At 33.4% G+C, this 13143-nt stretch overlaps 1 protein-coding gene across 2 annotated transcripts in view; it reads right to left on the bottom strand.

The window, feature by feature from the left end:
• LOC128985475 (tubulin-specific chaperone cofactor E-like protein) overlaps positions 1–13143 on the bottom strand; it is an 83345-nt gene that overhangs the window by 29282 nt on the left and 40920 nt on the right. For both annotated transcript variants that reach the window (XM_054404990.1, XM_054404988.1), the window contains exon 2: positions 540–597. The gene's annotated coding sequence lies outside the window, so the exon portion shown is untranslated. The remainder of the gene's footprint in view (positions 1–539; positions 598–13143) is intronic.

Here is a 13143-nt window from a genome sequence, read left to right on the forward strand (position 1 = left end):
AAATGCACATCATCATGCCCTTGTCAATGTAATGATAACGACATTTTAGCTTTTGTTTGTGTTAAACACTACTAGTATCAAACTATCTAATGTGAATACTAATCACTTAAGTAACCAGGTCGAGTTTCGAGTTGTGTAATATATGGACATGACCTACATTGACTAGCCTATCGATACAAGTACTTGTTATTGTTAATATAACAAAGCCAACTGAGTCACTTGTCATTAAAAGTAATGATTAGACAAAGAGATCATTACAGTGTAAATGTTATCAATGCACACAATGAATCGTGAGTAGGCCTATTTACGCCATTAACAACTTAGCAGTAATTTGTACAACCACAATAGACTTTAAATTTAATTGTGATCGTGAGGATACTCTGTCAAGTGTTGATTTTATTAATAAAAGATGTGAGTTTTAAAGGTTCTTTACCGACTCGATAAAAAAGGTTGCATCAATGAAATATTTAATTTTATTAAACATAGCTGTGTAAAACCACATGAAAAAAAATAAAATTGTATAGTAAATAAATACTTACTTATTAATGCAAAGAGTAGGGTAGATGTCGTAGCCAAGACTGGAGGTGATTCATTTATCTGCAACAAAAAACAATTAATATAATATTCACGCGTTAAAATTCACTGATACTTAAGTCATAGCTGGTTGATGAAAAGTCGTACTTAAAAAATTAAGTCATACGGTTTTATGTCAAAGCACAAGGTTCAACGTAATATTGTTATATTTAGTACCTATGTTACCAGTAATCTAATATCCGTCCGCGTGCGCACACAGGTACAGGTCGTAGTAAAATTTTGTATGTGGGCCTACTCGTTTTTGTATCATGTAAATGTTTCCGTTTGTATATAGTATGTGTCCATGTTAACTTATTTAAACTTTTGACCACCTTTTCGAAGCAAAAGTTTTTCTTCTTGTACAAGATCTGAAGATGAGCTGTCCTCGAAACGTTTAATCCATTGATCATACAGGATCACTCTAGCAGTATTCAGGTAATTTTATAACTTTTATAGTTTGTTCAGTGATTCAGAGACAAAACAACTTAAATATGAAGTTAACACAAATTTACCACGTACTATCCAATTTTCAAAACAGCAATCCTACATATTATTTACAACACTGACTGTAACACGTTGATAACATCTAAACACTGTAATCGTTGATCCAAATTTCAGTATCGCGAAGGCGGCGAGCAAATGAAGAGAAAGTGGTTTCTCGCGGGTTTTCTCCAAACTGAAAACAAATTGGTTGTAACCTCTGTGGCCGGACCAGCAGATGAAGAGAAATACGCCAGAATTAGTTTCGGACACAACACACAACTACTGGACAGCTTTTACAAACTCTAGTTGTTTTGGTTTGAAAGTCAACACTATTAGCATTCCCCATTCTCTACTAGAGTTCCCGCTCCCATTTCATGTTGATTGCAAGACGTTTTAATGAAGAGAAAACGTCCCAAAATTACAAGAAAGCTCAAGTCTGTTGTGTTAATTTTTTCTGATTTCTACGGAGAGTTATTTTTCAAAGGTGTAGCCCTGATAGGTTACTTTACAATCAGTATTTTTACTGTTTAGAATCGAGTATCTTCTACAGTAGGTTAAGGACATTTTCAGAAATCTCCTCCTCAATACTATCATCAATACTGGATAGTGGCTAGATTATGAGGCACAATAGTAATGAATAAATGTAATGCAACTAAAATTCCCTCTTTCTATTTGGGAGGATGGCAAATGACAAAGCAGACAAATAAAACAGTCGAAAGTATGCAGTATTACATTATCCCAGAGTTATACCTTTGGAGGAAAGAAAAGGGCATAGTCTTTTAGAAATTCATAAGATTTCCTCCACTTAGTCGACCAACTTGTCATGATTAAATTAACAATTTAAAAATCAATGTCATAACTTTTAACTTTGTATAGAAGATACATACCAAGGTAAAAAACTTTGGAAGTTAAGAAGTTATTGTTCTGAAGAGCGTTTGAAAAATTTGCGCGTGACTGCATTATCAGTATTGAATAAATTACGATTGAGATAAAACGTGACCCAAATATACAGGGTTACTATCCTTAGTCAATGGTAAAACCTACAGTAAAATGTACCAATAAAGGAGCTTGCAATAGCAAACGTTTGCCCTCAATACATACAGTACCTATATGTTTTAGATAAGTTCAAACTACTTATTCAACTCAATAGAGTGGATGAAAAAATGCCCTACAATAACTACACTGTTATGTATTCTAACTTCCATTAAAATTTCCACTTCTAGAGTCTCGTTGATCTTACGTTTTGACGTTAAAACTACTGAGCTACTAAGTTCAACAAAATCTTTTGATGACGGTGATAAAGGATGGGACCTTACTCAAATCACGACTTTTTGTCCACACAAAGACGACCAAAGAATTCAGCTGGAAACTGTAAATCCTGGGAAGTCACGACTCAGCCACGCTGGTCCATAGCAATAAAAGTACACAGAAGTGGGAGCCCGGGAAACGTGCAGCGATGGAAGCGGAGGGAAAACGGAAAATCGGCCACGTGACTGTGACGTCATCAAGCGTGACATTGGAAAAGTGAGGTACTCGGAGGTCGGAACTGCAGCCTTCACACTGGAACAGAGGCTGGAAAACAAGAAGTGAAAATGAGAAAAACATTATCGTCCCATTGGGACAAGATCCTTCAATACTTAAGTAGAGGTTAGAACACTTAAATGAAAATGGAAAATGTCCAGACATTGAATCGGCAGGAAAACGGAAAATTGGTCACGTGACAATTTCGTCATCAAGTGTAACTTTGGATAAATGAAGCACTCTGAAGATCGTCACTGTAGGGCCTAGTCTTCACTACTGGTTGAGGATGGAATACTAAAGAGGAACTAGGAAACGTTTTGTAATGGTGGGAAAAGGAAAACAGGTCACGTGATTGGAGTGAAAGGAGTGAAGGAGTGACCGGAGGACAGGACTTCGCCCTGTAACGGTGAGAGACACGCGATACGACCACGAGGATCGTATCTCTGCTTCTGAGTCATCGTGGTAGATGAATGAGGAGAAACAGTTAGTGGAGTCGGCGAACAACGAATATCCAACTGTAGAGTGATTTCATACTTTGTGAAACGATCTGTCAGATAAATGTTTAGTCAGGAAATACTGAATAACCAATAGTTGTTTACTTCTATAAACGTATAGCTGGGCACAGGTTTTAGGATTGTGTCGATTTATAGCTGAAATAAAACATTAAAACGTCTTAGGAAAGTTATTTTTCCAATGTGAACGAATTTGATAAACATATCTATTTTGAAAATGAACTTAAAACAAATAAAAATTCATATGAGAACTACTTTATTCTACAAAAACTTTCGTAAAATGTTTGAAATACGAATAAAATCCCGCATAGGCCATGCAGGACCGGTGCGTGGAGCAATTTTTGTTCACAAATACAGTATATAGAAATTCGTTATGAAATAGAACATAGGCCTAATCAAGCTTTCGATTAGGTAATAAAGACTAAGCTAAAGGATAACTACATGAGGGGTTTTAGCAATACAGAAGTCGAGTGGTTGAACATTTTTAGTTCAGTGATATCATGTACTGCACGTTAAGTATTGTTTACAGAATTCATGAAGTATTGTATTCGTTAAACCGATCAAAGACTGATCAAGACAAATCTTACACAGTCAAGCGTTTATTGGACTGTGTAGTTGTGAAGTCATACACCTAAATGTTGGTATGTTTCTGCACCGGGAGTTCTCAATGAAAAATCCAATTAAAATATTGGCAGTTTTAAAAATTCTAGATTAACTCTCAACCATTATTGAGGTATTTAACCTCAAAATCAGATATAAAAAAACGTCGCAGTCGTTTTCTTAATGCACCATACATGCTCTACAGTTCACAAGTCAGTCTTCAGTGTTCGTGTCGGGAGCCGGTTCACCGTAGAAATCTATAAAATTGACCTTGATTGCAAAATCACCGTGACTTTCTCTGCAAAATGACCGACCAAGGCGATAAATAGACTTTCATTACAGGCTTTGCATCCTAATTGAAAACATCTGTCTAGGACAACCCATTCATTAGGCATTATAGTTATTGATTATTTCCGATTCGACAAGTTTTACAAGTTGTGTTGTCTTTGTAATTAAAATCGTCGTGAACACTAAACTTTTAATAAGACCCAAAGACCACACAGTCTAATTATATTTAAAATAGTTATGTTAAAGGGCGTTCCTGTTGGCAACGATATATTTGTTTTGTGTTTTGGGAGTGAAAAGCCGGACTATTTAAATGTTCGGCAAACTACTGAGGTAAAGAAACAAACAAAATTGCAAATTAACTAAGCCTCTGGTCTTACCGGAGACATTGATTGAAGAATGGATCCAATAGAACGGATTATCAAGGCAACCCACCATATGTACTACACAAGCGCAGTACAAAGAATCACTGTGATTTTGGTGTTGATAAAAGCCTTCAATATTATACAATCCAGAAAATCTTTTGAAAACGTAATAGTCTAATGTGAGTGGATAAAAAAACAAAACCCTCAGTACATTTAAAACTCGTCGATATACAGTTGCTTACTTTCATTGATTAAGTACAATGACTGATAAATTATTATTAAATTAGTTTTTTACATTCCCCTTCTAAAACATAGTACCGGATAAAGTATATTAATTTGAATAGAATAAAATGTTAATTTCCCCCACCCCTTCCCAAAAAAGCGTTTTCAAAATTATGAATGTGTGTATTTTTCATTTTTTTGAAATTAGGTAAAACACATAGCCTAAACAAATAAAACCCACAAAAAACAGATTATTTTAAAATGATAATGCTGATTAAAGTTCACTATACCATGGTCCTATATAAAAAAAAAAAAAAAAAAACAGCACAATACCCAATTGCTGTAAAAAATACGGTTATAAAAATGTCAACTTTTGTGATTTTCCCATAAAATATTCTAATTATACTCCTAAGGGTTGTTGACAAGCAATGGTAGAAAGAAGAGTCAGATTGGTGGCACCGTTTTGTACTTTGGTATTATACCGACCACTTCGATACATCGACTTCAAAATAAGATTATAATTAGTTACAATAACAAGATATTCCTAACCTAACCTAACCTAAAAATAGTCCACCCTTAGGTTAGGTTAGATTTAGTTGGGTTAGGTTATAATTCTTAGATGTGGTCGGTATAATAACAAAGTACCCCGTTTATTTTGTTTTGTTTTGACAGAATGAAAATTTGGTTTATTCCTTAAGATAGTACATCAGTAGCCCTAAACAAAACCAAAGATCAAATCCCACACCTGCACTCAGCAGCCTCACCCTGGGAACTCTAACTTCCTGGGACAAAAACGTGACCGAGACAGGCTGGCACCGAGTTTGCCTATTTGCATGTACAATCGACCAGCTGTTTGCTGTTCCCTCCATGGCGGAAACGAATAAACGATATTGCCGCCATCCCGCCACGCGCTACCATCCCACGAAATAACAAGTGGGTCACAGACCACAGACAAACTACAACAGACACAGACAGTAGGATGTACAGTATACAGCATGAAGCGTGCAAACAGCGTACTGTACAGGGTGGGGCTTCACTTGGGGATCGTTTTATGGCTTGAGAGAAACATTCAAGCTGTTGTCAACTGTCTAGGGTTGATCTACAGGTGGGTCTGACCTATATAAGGGTCATTCACAGGTCATAAGAATAAATCACAAGTAGAAGGAACATAATTATCTTAGATTTAGAGTTTTGTGGATTTATTCTTGATTATAAGCATTTTTGGCCTGCAGTGATCAAGTGCATGAGTCTAATATTAAGAACTAATTGGTTTAACAAGCCAAAGCCCACGTTTAAAATTGCGATAATATCATAAAATTGCGAACATTGAATGTGAAATTCAATAGTAATGGAATGCTTAGATATGTTAGTAGTGGCGAACTACCGGTTTTACCCCACTTGGGGCACGTTTTCCCATAAGAAATAACATGGGATCATTTTTTGGCCACTAAAACCAAAAATCCTGATCTTTGCCTAAATATCCCTATATAATTGTCAAACCTTATTTTTTACTTATTCCCCATAAATATATTCGATATTAAGCTAAAAAAGCTATTTCTTACATTTATTGACCCTTACAAGTGTAAATTTAGAGTAGAGGCAATATAGCTAGGGGTTTAACATCACTTTAGGCACGTTTTTCCCATAAGAATAACATGGTGAGCTTTTTTTGACCACTTTTTTAAAAATCCAGCTCTCGGCCAATACAAGCCTATATTAATGTTCAATACCATTGTATAACACTATTAAAATTTCAAATCCACATCCATTCACATGTATATTCTCAAAATCATCAACTTGACAGTGCGAGGTTTGTACGCGAACTCGGGCGCGCTCCCGGCTCATGGCGCGCTCCTGGTCGTGCTCCCGACCTACGGTCATGCTTCTCGTCTCTACTGGTCTCTAGTCCTGGGTGGGTGACCTCCTGTTGAAGTAATTCTTAATTTCTAATCTAAATTTTTAAAATTTTAAAAATTTTGAAATTTTCGAAAATTCTATAAATAGAAGTGACATTCGGGTGTTATTTCATTCTGGACCATGAGGCCCACCTGTCAACACTGCTCCGTGTTGCTCTCCACCAAAAGTAACCTGATTCGCCACTACAAGGTAATTCATCAAATGAAGGTGAAACTGTGCAAGGTTTGCAATTTAATCTGTGATAATAATGTGGCTTTAAAATCACATATATTACAAAATCATAAGACTTGTAATTTCTGTAAAACGAATGTTGTTGGACATTTTAAAAGACACGCCAATTCTTGCATCAAATGTCCATATACAATGATTAAATTTGTTGGTGAATCGATTAGAGCTGACCTTAAAAATACTCTTCAGTCTTGTCCTCTTCCGATAAAATGGACGTTAGTTAGGAGAATCAAATTTATAAAATATTCAATGGATCAAAATGGAAAATTAGTCAATGAAAAAGAATGTATTGCAGATTTTAGAAGCCTTACTACCTTAACTATTGAGAAGAGAGATTTAAAGCCTCAAATTGAAAATGCACTTTTAAAGATTGACGCTTCCATACACAAATATCAAGCCCAAGGCAGTGGATGGATATATGACCATACTAAATATTGGCAGCTGCATGTTTACAAGTATAAGCCCCTAACTCCAAAGTCATATATCCCTACACCAAAAAGTATTCAATCAAAACATGCAGTTTTAAATATTAAAAATGCTGACAATAAATGCTTCCTTTGGTCGATTTTAGCAGCTTTACATCCAAGGAACTCTAATGAACATGCTGAAAGGGTTTCTAATTATGTACCCTATGAAAGTCAGTTGAATATGACAAACATAAAGTATCCTGTGAAAATATCTGATATAGATAAATTTGAAACACAGAATGATATAAGTATTAATGTATTTGGGGTTGAATATGATAAATTTATATATCCATTAAGAACAACCAAACTAAATAGTAATAATCATGTAGATCTATTGTTATTACAAGAAGGTCGTAAATCACATTACTGTTTAATTCGTGATTTTGATAAGTTAATGTTCCACTCTACAAAAGATGACCATAAAAAGCATTTTTGTAAGTTGTGTTTGCAACATTTTTACACTAATGATATATTAGAACGTCATGCAACATATTGTAAAAACTTTGATGCCCAACGAGTGGAAATGTCTAAACAAGATACATTACAATTTAAAAACTATAAATATCAACTTAAAGCCCCATTTGTGATTTATGCAGATTTTGAATGCTTTATAAACTCTAACAACCATACTCCATCTGGATTTGCATTTGTTGTAGTGAAAGAGTCTAAGATTATATCTGAAGAGTTGTACAGTGGTGAAAATGTTATGGATGTGTTTTTCAAAAGGTTGTTTGAGACCTATGATTTTATTAAAAGTCAAATGGCGATATATATTCCTCTTGTAATGACTCCTGAGCAAGAGGTATCTTTCCAAAACTCAATGCATTGTCACATTTGTGAAAAGCCCCTATATTTTGATAGGGTGAGAGATCATTGTCATTCAAATGGCCAATATCGTGGAGCTGCGCACAATGATTGTAATTTAAACTATAAAGTAACAAAGAAAATCCCAGTATTCTTCCATAACTTAAAAAATTATGATGGTCATTTAATAATGCAACACTTGGGAAAATATAATCGTACATTAAATTGCATAGCCAAGGATATGGAAAAGTACATTTCATTTTCAGTTGATGATTTAGTATTTTTGGATTCCTATAACTTTCTGTCCCTTCCATTATACAAATTAGCTTCCAATTTAAATACATTTAGATTCATAGACAATCCACTATTACAACGTAAAGGCGTATTTCCCTATGAATATATGACGGGACCAGATAAGTTTGCAGAGTCTCTACCCCCCATTGAAGCATTCTATAGTACTCTAACTAAAGAACATATCTCCCCCATCGAATATGAACATGCAAAACATGTCTGGACCCATTTTAATATAAATAATTTACAAGAATATCATGATTTATATCTTAAAACAGATGTATTGCTACTGGCTGATGTCTTTGAGACTTTTAGAGACCTGTGTTTAAAGGATTATAAACTTGACCCCGTACATATGTATTCACTTCCTGGATTAACATGGGAGGCCTGTCTTAGAATGACTGGTATAAAATTACAATTATTTCAAGATATTGACATGCATTTGTTCATAGAAAGTGCAATCAGAGGAGGAGTCAGTATGATTTCCACACGTTATGCTAAAGCCAATAATAGATATATGGGTGAACACTATGATCCCAATCAAGAGAGTGTGTATTTAATATATTTAGATTGTAACTCGCTATACTCTACAGCAATGTGCGAGCCACTGCCTGTGGATGAATTCCGTTGGACTAATGAGATAGACTACAAATACAATCAAAATTATGAGTTTGGTTACATTTTAGAAGTTGATTTAAAATATGATAAAAGCTTACATGATTTACATAATGACTATCCATTGGCACCAGAGAAAATGAATGGGAAATTAATACCAAATTTAAATGACAAAACTAAATATATTTTACATTATAAAGCATTACAAAAATATGAGGAATTGGGGTTGGTTGTTACAAAATACCATAGAATTTTAAAATTTAGACAATCAAAATTGCTTGCACCCTATATTAATTTTAATATTGAAAAACGAAAAAGTGCTAATAATGATTTCGAAAAAGACTTTTACAAATTGTTAAATAATAGTCTCTTTGGTCGAACAATTATGAATCAACGAAAGTTCCGTGACATATATCTCAAGGATGAGTCACTATTAACAAAATATGTCACTAATCCAAGGTTTGACTGTAGCAAAAAGTTCGATAACAATTTACATGCTATACATTTAAATAAATTAGTTGTAAAGTTTAATAAACCAATATATTTAGGAATGACAATTTTGGATATTAGTAAAGTAATAATGTATGATTTCCACTATAATTATATGTCAAAATTTAAGAATAAAAGATTTCTAATGACAGATACAGATTCATTAATGTATGCTATAGTTACAGAGGACTTTTACAAGGAAATAGAATGTGACTTGCACTATTTTGATACCTCTGGATATAGTAAAGACCATTTCTTATACTCTGATAAAAATAAAAAAGTCACTGGAAAGTTTAAAGATGAATTAGGTGGTCATATTATGTATGAATATTGTGGTTTAAGACCAAAGTTATATTCTTACATTCCTCTAAAATGGTTATATGAAGAAGACAAGCAAGCTTTAGAGGTGAAGAAAGCTAAAGGAGCTGATGGTGCCACTGTTAAACATCTCCTCAGACATCAACATTATTTGAACTGCCTTGCAACTGGGCAAGATTACTATGAGAATGTGACAAGAATTAAATCTACAAATCATCATCTTCAAACCTTGACCATGAATAAGAAAGTACTATCCTTTGACGATGACAAGAGGTTTATTCTGGAAGATGGTATCAATACTCTTGCGCTTGGTCATTATAAAATTGATCAAACATAGTTATGTTCAAATGTATGTAGATATATAATAAATACAAATGTTAAAAAACTCCAGTCTTTTATTTATTTACCCTTACCATCCTCTTGATAGAATTGGTCAAACATAAATCTATATTTGCCATTATTCTTTGACCTTTCTTTGTCTATTACGAAAAAGCCATATTTAGTTTTATCCCAACATTGATGACAGAGATTTTTAAATTGGTCAAATGAAAAGTCATTACCAACATGATTGTGATATACATGTTTTAAATTTAAATCATCTTGTTTGAATAATATTAGGAAATTTACATTATCACGTAAATGTTTGTGTACTTTGCTGTAAGATTGACACAAGTAAAAACAGTTAATATTTTTGTGTCGACCCATTGAGAAAAATTGTGTAATATTTGGACTATTTATGTCATCAAATACAACAACTGACTGTGATTTTACATCATTTGGTGTGATTTCACAGTCAGTAAACGTGTGTAATTTCACTTCATCACACAAACTAAATATTTCAATTATTTTTTTATATTTTTCTTGTTCTAATGATTTAGATATTAAATATAAGTTTGTAAATTTTAATCCTTCCTTTCTTACAATTAAGTTATAAATTACAACCGTCTTCCCACTTCCACTTGGACCGCAAATAACACATCGAATATTGGTAGGAAATAGACCCAACTTCTTTGGTATATTTTCCTTAGTATGTACTATTTTAAATTTGTGTTTTTGTTGAATAAAAGACATTTTTTATACAATAAAAATGGTAAAAAATGTTAATAAGAAAACATGTAAAAAGGGCAAAGGTTTATTCCTAAAGCCTTACAGGGGTTATACAGGGGTTACGAGGGTTATTGAATACTCTTATAAATAACCTTCCATTCCCACTTCACATACCATCATATCGGTACTGTGGACCTGGATCGAATATACGTGAAAATCTAGCCAAAAATGTACCTCCAAAAAATAAACTAGACTCTTATTGTAAAGAGCATGACATATTCTACATGAATAATCCTGATACCGCTGCTCGGAACAAAGCAGACATGAGATTAGCAGACTTAGCTTGGACTAGAGTTACGGCCAAGGACTCAAGTCTTGCTGAAAAAGCTGCTGCTTATGCCGTGACAAATTTGATGAAGGCAAAAGCAAAAATGGGAATGGGATTAAAATTTAATAAAAAAGATGGACAACTACCAGCTGTTAGAGGCCGCAAAAGACGTGCCTCACTTCAGGGGGGTGTACCTAAAAAACGAGCTAAAAAATCTAAAACCAAGAGTAAAAGAGTGCGGAATAGTTAATTTGGATAGCTCATCTGGCACACATTGGACAGCATATCGTAAAAATAAAGATATTGTAATTTATTTTGACCCATTTGGAATCCAACCTCCAAAAGAAGTAATTAAATATTTTGAGGGATATAAAATCTTCTATACAACCGATCAAATACAAGATTTAAATAGTTCTATTTGTGGAATTTTATGTTTATCATTCATAAAAAATTTTTGTTTATAAAAATGGATTCATTTACTATAACATTTTCGGGTACAGAGCCAGAGCTTAAGTCAGTGTTCTTTCCTCCCATAGAATTAAATGATGATTATGTAATTGGATTAGTAGATTTTCAAAGTTATAATTCTATATTTAATGTTAAAAATCCTCTAAATACTTTAACATATTACAAAGTAGAGAAAAAACATTACCAAAAGGAGATATCTCAGTTGATGATTTAAACCAGTTATTAAATGGTAAACTTAAAGTTATAATAGATAAAAATGGAGAAGCATTAATTAATACTAAATCCAAACTTTTATTCAAAGGGCTTATTCCAAAATTAAATCAACTTAAAGGCAACAAATTAACCATTGGAGAAGGTGATGATGTTTTCTATTATGACCACAATGCTCCAGTTACAATAGAAATTTCTGAAGGAACATATGAGGTGGTTGAGCTTGCAAAGGAAATTCAAAAACAAATCCCAGACTTTTTCCTTACAGCTAATAATAAAACTATGAAAGCGACACTACTTTCTAGCCATGTGTTTGATTTTACAAAACCATGTTTAGGGTCTGTTTTATTGGGATTTAAAGGTGTTTCTACTCCTGGTGTTCAGTTTGAATCTACAAATAAAATAAACATTAATAATGTAAATGTGATTAGAGTAAAATGTAATATTGCAAACGGGTCCTATTTAAATGGCAAAAAATCACACACCATACATAGCTTTTATCCAGAAGCTCCTCCTGGCTACAAAATTATTGAAGTTCCAAGAAATATTATATATTTTCCTGTAAATAAGAGAAGTTTAGATGTTGTCAGTATTACATTTGCCGATCAACATGACAAGGCAATTGACTTTAACGGAGAAGAAACTACAATTACTTGTCATATAAAAAAGATATGAGAATTTATAAGAATTTATCTATAAGTGTACAAAATGCTAGGTTTCTAAAATCAATAGGACTAAAGTTAAAATTTTCTATTAATAAAAATGGAAGATTTTCTAGACGTTACAGGGAAATCCCAATTCGACGATAGTGTGGTTAAAATTACAAATCACTCCTATGTCCCCCACAACACTTTAGCAATAAATAATTCTGATGAAATTCGAATATGTATTAATAATCAAGATTTGCTAACTCTCCCATGTAGAAGTTATCTGTATATTAAGGGAGAAATTGAGAATCATGATAAAGGTCATTTTATAAATAATGCATTTGCGTTCTTATTTGATGAAATTAGATACGAAGTCGCAGGTAAAGAAATAGACATTGTAAGAAACCCAGGAATTTCTAGTCTTATGAAAATATTGAGCTCTTACAATAAAACAACTAAATTGTCAAATGTAGCATTTGATTCTGACACAAATTTAAAAGAGTTCCATAAAGGTGGCAAGTTTAGTACATGTTTGCCATTAGAGCTGTTAATGGGTGTATTGGAGGATTTTAATAAGGTATTAGTAAATGTCAAACAAGAATTGGTGTTGAAAAGATCCAAAAATGATTTGAATTGTATATTAACAACCACTAGTGCTCCAGCCAGTGGCACTGCTGATACGATTCCCAAAATTACACTTAACTCAATTCAATGGGTCATGCCACATGTGATACCATCAGATGGAGAGAAGTT

Source organism: Macrosteles quadrilineatus, unplaced genomic scaffold, assembly GCF_028750875.1.
Source record: "Macrosteles quadrilineatus isolate MER2022 unplaced genomic scaffold, UCM_ALF_1.0 Scaffold_2__2_contigs__length_208266976, whole genome shotgun sequence".
NCBI classification, from domain to species: domain Eukaryota; kingdom Metazoa; phylum Arthropoda; class Insecta; order Hemiptera; family Cicadellidae; genus Macrosteles; species Macrosteles quadrilineatus.